The sequence below is a fragment of the Rattus norvegicus genome, chromosome 14, assembly GCF_021556685.1.
Source record: "Rattus norvegicus strain SHRSP/BbbUtx chromosome 14, alternate assembly SHRSP_T2T, whole genome shotgun sequence".
Classification (NCBI taxonomy): Eukaryota; Metazoa; Chordata; class Mammalia; order Rodentia; family Muridae; genus Rattus; species Rattus norvegicus.
In genome coordinates this window covers 18,733,025-18,745,080 of record NC_141547.1, presented here as the reverse complement: position 1 = coordinate 18,745,080, position 12,056 = coordinate 18,733,025, and the positions used below count along the sequence as shown (strand labels likewise).

Genomic DNA, 12,056 nt, shown 5'->3' with positions numbered 1-12,056 from the left:
TAGTTTTGCAACCAATTGCTGAGTGTCCTGAAAACACTATGTGAGAAACAGACAAACATGTTTATCTTTCCACAATGTCAGAATTTATCGAGTAACAGTAAGTCTTATGGTATCACAGTTCCCTGTAATTAATTTGCCTGTTTCTCTTGCTTTCCTTGGTTGCCTTGTTTAAGGTAAACACAGATTCTTTTCATTCAAATCCTTTTATTTTTTTTATTGGATTTTTTTTATTTACATTTCAAATGTTATCCCCTTTCCAGGTTACCCCACCCATAAGCCCCCTATCCCATTCTTCCTCCCCCTTCTTCTATGAGGGTGTTCCCCCACCCAACCACCCACCCTGCCCTGACATTTCCCTATACTTGGGGGTCCAGCCTTGGCAGGACCAAGGGCTTCTCCTCCCATTGGTGTCTAACAAGGCCATCCTCTGCTTCATATGCAGCTCGAGCCATGGGTCTGTCCATGTGTGCTCTTTGAAAGGTGGTTTAGTCCCTGGGAGCTCTGGTTGGTTGGTATTATTGTTCTTATGGGGTCGCAAACCCCTTCAACTCCTTCAATCCTTTCTCTAACTCCTCCAATGGGGACCCTGTTCTCAGTTCAATGGTTGGCTGCTAGCATACACCTTTGTATTGGTCATGCTCTGGCACAGGCTCTGAAGAGATGGCTATATCAGGCTCCAGTCAGCATGTACTTCTTGGCATCAAGAATATTGTCTGGGTTTAGTGACTGTATGTATATGGGCTGGATCCCCAGGTGGGGCAGGCTCTAAATGGCCTTTCCTTCAGACTCTGCTTCAAACTTTGTCTCCATATCTCCTCCTATGACTATTTTTGTTCCCCCCTTTTAAGAAGGACTGAAACATCCACACTTTGGTCATCCTTCTTCTTGAGATTGATATGGTCTGTGAATTGTATCTTGGGTAGTCTGAGCTTTTGGTTTAATATCCACTTATCATTGAGTTCATACCATGTGTGTTCTTTTGTGATTGGGTTATCTCACTCAGGATGATATTTTCTAGTTCCATCCATTTACCTGTGAATTTCATGAATTCATTGTTTTTAATATCTGAGTAGTACTCCATTGTGTAGATGTACCACATTTTCTGTATCCATTCCTCTGTTGAAGGACATCTGGGTTCTTTCTAGCTTCTGGCTATTATAAATAAGGCTGCTATGAACATAGTGGAGCATGAGTCCTTGGTATATGTTGGAGCATCTTTTGGATATATGCCCAGGAGTGGTATAGCTGGGTCTTCAGGTAGTTCAATGTTTAATTTTCTGAGAAACCTCCAGACTGATTTTCAGAGTGGTTGTACTAGTTTGCAATCCCACCGACAATGGAAGAGTGTTGTTCTTTCTCCACATCCTTGCCATCATCTCTTGTCACCTGAGTTTTTTATCTTAGCCATTTTGAATTGTGTGAGGTGGAATCTCAGGGTTACCTTGATTTGCCTTTCCCTGATGAGTAAGGATGTTGAGCATTTCTTTAGGTACTTCTCAGCCATTTGATATTCCTCAGCTAGGAATTGTTTGTTTAGCTCTGTACCTCATTTTATAATAGGGTTATTTGGCTCCCTGGAGTCTTAACTTCTTGAGTTCTTTGTATATATTAGATATTAGCCCTCTATTGGATGTAGGGTTGGTAAAGATCTTTTCTAAATCTGTTGGTTGCTATTTTGTCCTAATGACAGTGTCCTTTGCCTTACAGAAGCTTTGCGATTTTATGAGCTCCCATTTGTCTATTGTTGATGTTAAAGCATAAGCCATTGCTGTTCTGCTCAGGAAATTTTTCCCAGTTTAAGGCTCTTCCTCACTTTTTCTTGTATTAGTTTGAGTGTATTGGGTTTGATGTGGAGGTCCTTGATACATTTGGACTTGAACTTTGTATAGGGCAATAAGAATTGATCGATTTGCATTCTTCTATATGCTGACAGCTAGTTGAACCAGCACCATTTGTTGAAAATGCTATCTTTTTTCCAGTGGATGGTTTTAGCTCCTTTGTCAAAGATCAAGTGACCATAGGTGTGTGGGTTCATTTCTGGGTCTTCAGTTCTATTCCACTGGTCTGTCTGCTTGTCTCTGTATCAATACCATACAGTTTTTATCACTATTACTCTGTAATACCCTTTGAGGTGAGGGATGGTGAGTCTCCCCAGAAGTTCTTTTATTGTTGAGGATAGTTTTCGCTATCCTGGTTTTTTGTTTGTTTGCTTGTTTCAAATGAATTTGCAAATTGCTTTTCCTAACTTTATGAAGAATTGGGTTGGAATTTTGGTGGGGATTGCATTGAATCTGTAGATTGCTTTTGGCAAAATGCCCATTTTTACTATATTAATCCTGCCAATCCATGAGCATTGGAAATCTTTCCATCTTCTGAGATCTTCTTCAATTTCTTTCTTCAGAGACTTAAAGTTCTTGTCTTACAGATCTTTCACTTGCTTAGTTAGAGTCACACTGAGGTGTTTTATATTATTTATAAGTATTGTGAAGGGTGTCATTTCTCTAATTTCTTTCTCAGCCTGTTTATCGTTTGTGTAGAGGAAGCCTACTGATTTGTTTGAGTTAATTTTATATCCAGCTACTTTGCTAAAGTTGTTTATCAGACTTAGTAGTTCTCTGGTGGAACTTTTGGGGTCACTTAAATATACTATCATATCATCTGCAAATAGTGATATTTTGACTTCTTTCTTTCCAGTTTTGTATCCGTTTGACTTCCTTGCGTTGTCTAACTTTTCTGGTTAGGACTTCGAGTACTATATTAAATAAGTAGGGAGAGAATGGGTAGCCTGATTTTAGAGATATTGCTTCAAGTTTCTCTCCATTTAGTTTGATGTTAGCTATTGATTTGCTGTATATTGCTTTTACTTTGTTTAGGTATGGGCCTTGAATTCCTAAGACTTTTAACATGAAGGGGTGTTGAATTTTGTCAAATGCTTTCTCAGTATCTAATGAGTTGAGAATGTGGTTTTTATCTTTGAGTTTGTTTATATAGTGTATTACAATGATGGATGTCTGAATATTGAAACATCCCTGCATCCAGGATAAGGCCTACTTGATCATGATGCGTTCTTGAATTCGGTTTGCAAGAATTTTATCGAGTACTTTTGTGTTGATAATCATAAAAGGAATTGGTCTGAAGTTCTCTTTCTTTGTTGGGCCTTTAGGTGGTTTAGGTATAAGTTTAATTGTGGCTTCATAGAAGGAATTGGATAGTGCTCCTTCTGTTTTTATTTTATGGAATAGTTTGGACAGTATTCAGATTAGGTCTTCTATGAAGGTCTGATAGAATTCTGCACTAAACCCATCTGGTCCTGGGCTTTTTTTTTTTTTTTTGGTTGGGAAACTTTTAATAACTGCTTCTATTTCTTTATGAGTTATGGGGCTATTAACATGATTTATCTGATCCTGTTTTAACTTTGATACATGGTATCTACCTAGAAAATTGTCCATTTCCTCCAGATTTTCCCGTTTTGTTGAATATAGGCTCTTGTAGTAGGATCTGATGTTTTTTTTTTTTAATTTCCTCAGATTCTGTTGTTATATCTCCCTTTTCATTTCTGATTTTGTTAATTTGGATACTCTCTTTGTGCCCTCTGGTTAGTCTGGCTAAGGGTTTATCTATCTTGTTGATTTTCTCAAAGAACCGGCTCCTAGTTCTATTGATGCTTTGTATAGTTCTTTTATTTCTACTTGGTTGATTTAAGTTCTGAGTTTGATGATTTTCTGCTGTCTACTCCTCTTGGGTGTATTTGATTCTTTTTGTTCTAGAGCTTTTAGGTGTTCTGTCAAGCTGCTGATTTATGCTGTTTCCAGTTTCTTTTTGGAGGCACTCAGAGCTAGGATTTTTCCTCTTAGCACAGCTTTCATTGTGTTCCATAAGTTTGGGTATGTTGTGTCTTTATTTTCATTAAATTCTAAAAAGTCTTTAATTTCTTCATTTCTTCCTTGATCAAATTATCATTGAGTAGAGCATTGAGTAGGGAGTTACAGAAGGATGTTGATAATATGTTCAAAACAGCATTTCATTCTATAAGCTCATTTTAAGGTCAAAGCAACAGTTTCACATAGCCTTGCTTTATCACAATGAATCCTGTGGCTTCATCTTTGGACCTGACATAGAATGAGTCTTTTTCCTTGATCTCAGATCTGTCCCAAGTCAGTTTCTCTTCTTAGGGAATTTACAAAAGCTCATTATATTCCTTATTATGTAGCCTTCACTTCCTATACTATGAGGAAGGGGCACATGCTATTCTTGATTCCGGATAACATCTTTCTGGCAAAACAACTAAGAATATCTCCTTAAACTTTCTTCTTGAAATTATTTGAATCAAATCTGGAATTCTATAAAGTAATTCATTCACCTAAATATCATTAATTCATGAAAGTTTATTTTTATGTTGGTCTGCAAGAAACTTGCTCAATAAGGTGGTCTTCAGAAGCATAGTCTTTCTGACTTCCTGTCTCTCACTCATCTTTCTCTGTCAAGTGTGTTAGAATTCAGAGCCCCTTTTTCTCAAATACAGTACTCCTATATGACTTCCTCCTGGAAGATCTCATGACAGGAAAAAGAATGCTACATGGAAATCCAAGAGTATAAACATAGAGGCTTTCTTGGGCCCTTCCTTTAATCTATAGCCTTTAAGTCAAACCACTTTATCCAGCCATCTTTCTACCACAAAGGCTGTTTTTCTTGAATCTAGATTTGGGCTAGACAGTTTTTTTCTAGATCCTTAGGTCTTTGTTCTTAAGATCCCTTGGCCTATAATTTTTATTAAATAAATTTGTTATACTTTTATCTTATTAAACTTTTATTAAAGGAATGTTGGCCATGACCCTTTTGATGAACAGGAAAATGTACCACACCTCTCTGCTCTTATACTCACTTTGAAGTTCCTTCAAATCATTTTATTATAGTGTACGTTTATCTAGTGAGTGTGCTAGGCTTTAGCTCTTGATACTTTCCTGTCTTCAGACCCACCTTTTGTAAAACTTTTGACTTTCGAAACTGTCATCTCTATGAGATACCAAGTAGCTGTTTGAGAACTCAAGGTCAAGAATTTGAAGTCTTCTGTCTTTCTGTTTGCTAAAATGCATTGTCATTTTGAAGCTCTGTTTCACTTCCTTCAAGATCTGACTATAATTGGAGGATTATGTGTTTAGCTCTGGGAAAATGATTAGAGCCAATATTTTATTTCATAGAATATATAATGGTAAGTTCTGTGAGGGAAAGATATAGTACATATAATCCAGAGAAATGAATCCAGATTTCAGAACAAACTAAGTTTTAGAGTTGTCTTATTTTTTTCCTTGGTATTTTTCTACTGTTAACATTAAATTTTACTTGTGCTTCACCCACTGAGGGAAGAAGTTGCTGACAAAAAAACATATCTTTGTAAAGGTAAAAATAAACTTTGCTTCAGATAAATGCTGGTATAAATGAGATGTAAATGAATAATATGAAGTTATTTTCACATAACTTCCTAAGTGGTTTAAAGAATCAGACTGCTTAAAAGTCACAGTGCAATTGGAATGTAATAAATTTAAACCCTGCCATAACTAAATTACATAAATTTAATTCATACAGATATAGTATTAATACCATATTCTTCTCAAATAAACAGTCTTATCAATAGAACCTATACATAATAAATATTGTGAAGAACATGTTGGGTGGATAGTCAATAGTGTGTAGAAATCAATCTGTAACTGTTGGCACATAGATCATCAAGTCATTGATTTTTTTCACTTTTAGCTATTATAAAGCAAAAAGGTTTGTATTTTGAAGGTATTTCACATACACATTATTGTATTAATTGATAAGGCAAAGTGGCACAGGCACTTAGCAAATAGAGTGATAACATTCAGGAGCTTGGAAAGAGAAGAGAGAGAAGCTACTATTTAAGGTGTTTAGAGTTTCAGATTGGAATGGAGAAAGTTTGGAAGTGGACAGTAACAGTGCTTGTGCTGTAAATACTGTAAATATGTTTAATGCCATTGAATTATACTCCTGCAATTGGTTAAAATGATATATTCCATTTTAAATAGTATGAAACAAAAATTTTAAAGATTTAAAGACATTAATGTTGACCATTTGACAGTTATCCTCAGGCCATGGTGTCAGGCTGAGCACAGGATTGCTGAGAGATGAAGGAAACAGAAGTGGTGTCAGAGTACTTCCCGCCTTAGCTTGGCTCCATGTTCTGTACAAGTGCACAAAGTTAAGGTTTATCTGCCGAGATATCACTATACCTATTAAGACCTGGCAAATGGGTAAGAATAATTCAATAATTTATTTTTATATAATTTTAACATTTCATTATATAAAAATTTGTGGGTTTGTTTAATTTTTTTAATCTTTATTAACTTGAGTATTTCTTATTTACATTTATAATATACCCAACTCGATAAGTTCCCAATTTCCATCCCAGGCTGCTGCCAGCTACTCTCTGGGCCCTGCAGTCATCTCACCACCATGGCTAATCTCAGAAGTGACCACCCTTCTAGTTCCCATGGCATGGGACGCTGCCACATCAGCCCCATTCAGCCATCCAACCCCTCGTGTTATAGTCACAACTCCCAGTAACCCTTTAAAATCAAAACTCTAGAAGAGTGTAATTTATCAATCAGATTTATATCAGTAATTCTCACTCCCCAAAACATCCACCCAAACTCACAACCAATTGATATTGATATAAACTGCCCACCTAGATAAGACAAATTGTCCTATAACAATCCATCCCTTATGAAATATCCATAGCTACCTGTGGCCACGTAAAGCCACACAGGTCTGGATCATCCTTCTCTGCCTCCATCTTGGTTCTTCTCCTACCTTCTCATCTCTCCGGCCTTACAAAGAACTCTGCCTTGCCTTTTTACTGCCTAGTCACAGGCCTTGCCTTATCTTGTGCCTGCCCTCACCTTCATATAGACAACAATTCACAAGTTGGTCACTCTACGTATGGGGGAGCTCAAGACAGAAGATTTTCAGAACTAAAGTTGAGAAAACCAAGGCACATTGGTCACTACAAGAAAAGGGAGATATATGGACTAGAATGTGACCTGTAGTCTTGATGCATCAACAGAGAGCATTTTCTAATGGAAATGCAGTACCTAGATGAGAGGAGTGGGGCAAGTCTGAAAAAGGGGACAAAAGTAGGGAACCTCTTCAAGATGTCCCTGGGAACATATTTCAGAGATACTGTTCTTTTCTGAGAGCTTACAACTGAGAAGACAAGTTTTGGAGTTGACACAAGAAGGCCTTGTGGTGCCTCTGGTTTTCACTATTATCCAGGGAATTAGACAGGAGGCCATGAGAATTAGGTCAGGGGTGAACTGAAGGACAGGCTTTGTAAGCTACATAGCACTGTTTATTTTGTAGACAGCGAAACACATTTCTTGAACTGAGCCAGGGTAGTTGATACCAATTTTCTGATAATGGAGCATTCTTTGTCTATAACAGTCGTTCTCAACTGTTATAGAAGGAGTTGTGACTCCTTTAGGGGTGGTCACCTATCAGATATCCTGTATATCAGATATTTACATTATGATTCATAACCGTAGCAAAGTTACAGTTATAAAATTATTTATGAAGTAAACTAGCAAGTGAAATAATTTTCCACACAGCATGAGGAATTGCATTAGGAATTGCATGAGGGTCACAGCATTAGGAAGGTTACAAACCACTGTTCTACGAAGTCCTTAGTCCCATAAGCAAGTGAATCCTGCTACCCTCTGCTTCAGTCCTCTAGTGTACAAGTCATAGCTGATGCTGCTTATGATCACGGTCAGCTGCGTGTTACTGGACACTCTCCAGGTTTATGCTTTTGTGATATGTGTGTAGGGCAGTAGTGGTGGTAGTGGTGGTGCTGATGGTGCTGGTACTCGTGCTGGTGATTACAGGTCAACCTTGGGTATCATTCCTCAGGACTTTGAGTAAGAGTCTTTGATTAAGACCTGAATCATACCAGTTAGGCTAGAATGGTCAGTGATCCTTAGAGATCTACTTGTCTCCATCTCCCCCGTTCTGAGATTATACGCATGCATCCCTACTCACAATCTGTCTTTTTGCTTGAATCCTGGGGATCAAACTTGGCTCTTCATGCTTGCTAGACAAGCACTTTGCTAACTAAACTATCTCCCTAGCCCCTGCATCTGCTTCTTTTCTTAAAAACAAAACAAAGGAGTAATTACATTGACTCTACAAGCTTTCTTAAGCTCCTCAAATATGCTTTATAGTTGTTCTCATTCTCCTCCTCATGATTCACTCAATGCAAGGAGAAGTTCTTGCTAATCCTCCTTGTGTTTGAAATACAATATGTCTTGCTCCTTTTCTCTTATGTTTTATTTATGCTAAGCCTAGGGCACTCTGGGAAGGTGGCTTGACAAGCTTCCATCAGAGCAGTCTTAAGGCAGGCCACTTCTTTCCAGCTGCTCACATCCAGATAATAGAAGGGAAAAGGTTCCCGTGTTTAATACCATCCATCAAATAGTAGACACGGGAGCAGTATCCGTAAGGATAGCTTCTAAAACCTGGGAAGAGAGTGTATCAGTTGAGGACTTGCTTGTATCAGACTGTCCTGTGGGCATGTTCCTACGGGTACTTTCTGAGGTAGGTGGTCCTAGGATGTATAATAAGCAGACTAAACAAGCCATGGGGAGCGAGCCATAAACAGTATTCCTTTCTAGTTTCTGTTTGAGGTCCTGCATCCAGGTTCTTTTTTTTGGGGGGGGGACTGAACCCAGGGCCTTGCGCTTGCTAGGCAAGCGCTCTACCACTGAGCTAAATCCCCAACCCGCCTTGGATCCAGGTTCTTGCCTTGAACTCCTGCCCTGACTTCCCTCAGTGATGGACTCATAAACCCTTTCCTTCCCAAGTTGCTTTTTGGTCATGGTGTTTATCACAGCAACAGAAAGAAATAAGTAAAAAGCAAAAAACTATGGTATCCAAAGTCTTAGAAATTAGATTGTACTTGTGTAGTTTTCCCTGTAGTCTTAGAATTTACTGATTGCAGTTAACACACACCCAAAGCATTGAGGAAGTTGGTAAGTTGGTGGACCGTGAAGAATTTAGGAGGTAACAATAGGGCTTAAGAGATCTTGTCAAATTGAGATAAAAAGTACAGGGTAGCAGTGGGATTTAAATATAGGGGATGGGGCTGGAGAGGTTTCAGCTCCTGTGTGATTCTTCTCAGTAGTTGCATATGCCTCCTGGGTAGTTATATGCCTCCACTGCCTCATCTGCTTTCCTAAAGATCCTGTGCTCTTTATAATTCTTAATTTGGGGGCTGGAGAGATGGCTCAGGGGTTAAGAGCACTAAATGCTTTTCTAGAAGTCCCGAGTTCAATTCCTCAGCCATCACATGCTGGCTCACAACCATCTGCAATGGGATCTGACACCCTCTTCCGGTGTGTCTGAAGACAGCTGCAATGTATTCATATAAATAAAAAAAATAAACAAATCTTTAAAAAAGAAAGCCTAAGTATGGGGGATATTAATTCACCCAGAAAAAAGTACGAAACCTTACATACAAGGAAAGCTAGAAGTCAATGATCTGAGGCTATAACAGAAAATACATTGGGATATTCAAAGGCAGTAAGGCTGAGGGAAGACCATATGCTAGTATATGGGATACCAATTTCTCTCAAATTGTGGAAGCTGCCATTCCAGAACCAGGCTGTCTTGAGTAAAGACAACTCCAAAGGTAACTCCAGGCTTCCCAAAACAAGAGCTCTGAGTACTTCTCCCAGTCAGCTGGGTATTCTCCATCTCTGAATGAAAAGAGTAGAAAGTCTCCCTTGATTTCAGAAAACCATTTCTTTCAGTTTAATTAAAAATAGATTTGGAAATAACTGTTTGCTTGCATGGAAGGAATATAGGAAGGAGAGGAAACCCATGCCTTCTTGTGACAGCACAGGAAAAGACTGGGGTGGTGATATAGAACATTCTCTAGGACCCACAGGGATATTCCGAGAGAAGCATCCTGGGATGACAGCTATTCCAAAAGGGAACTTTGTTCTGCCTTCTCTGAAGCAGAGATTTCTTGACTCTCTCAGGATTGTCCTGTCAATTTTAGCTTTGTCATCTGTCTGGTATTGCTCCCTGGCTCTGTTTCGGATTGACGTTTTAAAATGATTAAATGAGCCAGAAGCTGGAAAGAACCCAGATGCCCTTCAACAGAGGAATGGATACAGAAAATGTGGTACATCTACACAATGGAATATTACTCAGCTATCAAAAACAACGAGTTTATGAAATTCGTAGGCAAATGGTTGGAACTGGAAAATATCATCCTGAGTGAGCTAACCCACTCACAGAAAGACATACATGGTATGCACTCATTGATAAGTGGCTATTAGCCCAAATGCTTGAATTACCCTAGATCCCTAGAACAAAGGAAACTCAAGACGGATGATCAAAATGTGAATGCTTCACTCCTTCTTTAAATGAGGAAAAAGAATACCCTTGGCAGGGAAGGGAGAGGCAAAGATTAAAACAGAGACTGAAGGAACACCCATTCAGAGCCTGCCCCACAGGTGGCCCATACATATACAGCCACCCAATTAGACAAGATGGATGAAGCAAAGAAGTGCAGGCCGACAGGAGCCGGATGTAGATCGCTCCTGAGAGACACAGCCAGAATACAGCAAATACAGAGGCGAATGCCAGCAGCAAACCACTGAAAAAAAAATAAAATGATTAAATGATCAAAAAGGATGGAGCACAAGTGTTTCACTCTCCAGCTAGCTCAAGGATCCATATTTGTAAAAATGGGGTAACAGATCTCTTCTGAAAAGTTTATGGTCATGTGATTACAGGAATTTTTAAAGAACGATGAAAGAACAGACATCCTCACAAACTTACAGATTGAAGAATATGCATTAGAACCAGGTTCTAGAATGGTAGCTCTGAAAGGTACAGAGGTAAGCATGCCTTGAAGAATCTGAGAAAGGTGAAATGAGAAGCTTCTTGGGGCCAAGCAGCACGTCTGGACCAATACTCTTTATTTGGTTGCTATAAACATTTTCATGTGTTTATTATGGAAAGAAATGCAAAGTGGCAAGTGGAACTTGAGGACCAGGTAGGGTAAAGTTACAGATGACTATTATAATTCACGTTTGGACTTACTGTGGGAAAGTAGGCATAGTTTGTGGTGCTTGTGGTCAAATACAATTTCCTCAGGGCTGCTTTGGGTCTCAAGCAGTGCCAAAACAAAAAGGGAGCCAGGGTAAAAATGATTAAAAATCCTCTTTGCTATGAAATGTCCTTTTCTTTGGATTGCTTAGTAAGCCTGAGGATATCCTGTTCATCTCTAAAGCTACCCCGCTTGGGGAGATTCATTCTTGGACATTCTTCTATTCTCTTTCATGCAGACAGTCAGAGAGTGGTCCATTCAAATATATTCCAGTGATCATTGTATGCTTGGAATGGTGCAAGCACTGGGCAAACAAGAATGAATGGGATATGTCCCTGTCTGCAAGACAGATCCTGCCAGAGCTTCCAAGGAGCAAACAGTTTGTCCAGGGAGGTAAAGGTTAAGGAATGAGTTATGGTAACGGTGGGTGAAAAGGCTAATTCGGGATTACTGTCTCAATCAAGTCATTGATGACATCCACCTGTGTAGATCAGAAAGATTATGAAGTAGAATCAAAGCCAGCTCTCGTATGAAAAGTTCACCAGAGAATAAAGGTGGACATTTCAGTCAGAGAGGTGCTCTGCAGGTGGCTCAGATCACAGAGCATCTTGTATCTACTCTGTGGAATCTCGATGTTATTCTGAAAGTTCTAGGAAACCTATAAAAAGAAACACATCCAAAGTTTAGAAAGGTCACTCTAGTGAGCTTCCAAAGGGAAGGATGGTTGGCCTGTTCTAGATCAATTTTGGGGCATTGGCTACTTGTTACTAAAACAGCATTGAGAAACAGCATGGGTCTCAACTCGTCTTTAATTTCTGTCAGCAGGGTTTTGTCATTCTCACCAGACAGTTCCTGCACACATTCTGGCAAAGTATGTTATGGTGTGGCATGTTTTTGATAAGTGGAATTATTTTACATTACACTT

General features: G+C 38.9%; 1 protein-coding gene across 1 annotated transcript in view; it reads left to right on the top strand.

The window, feature by feature from the left end:
- Positions 1-12,056, top strand: part of Npffr2 (neuropeptide FF receptor 2) — a 284,733-nt gene that overhangs the window by 52,183 nt on the left and 220,494 nt on the right. The gene's annotated exons all lie outside the window — the stretch shown is intronic.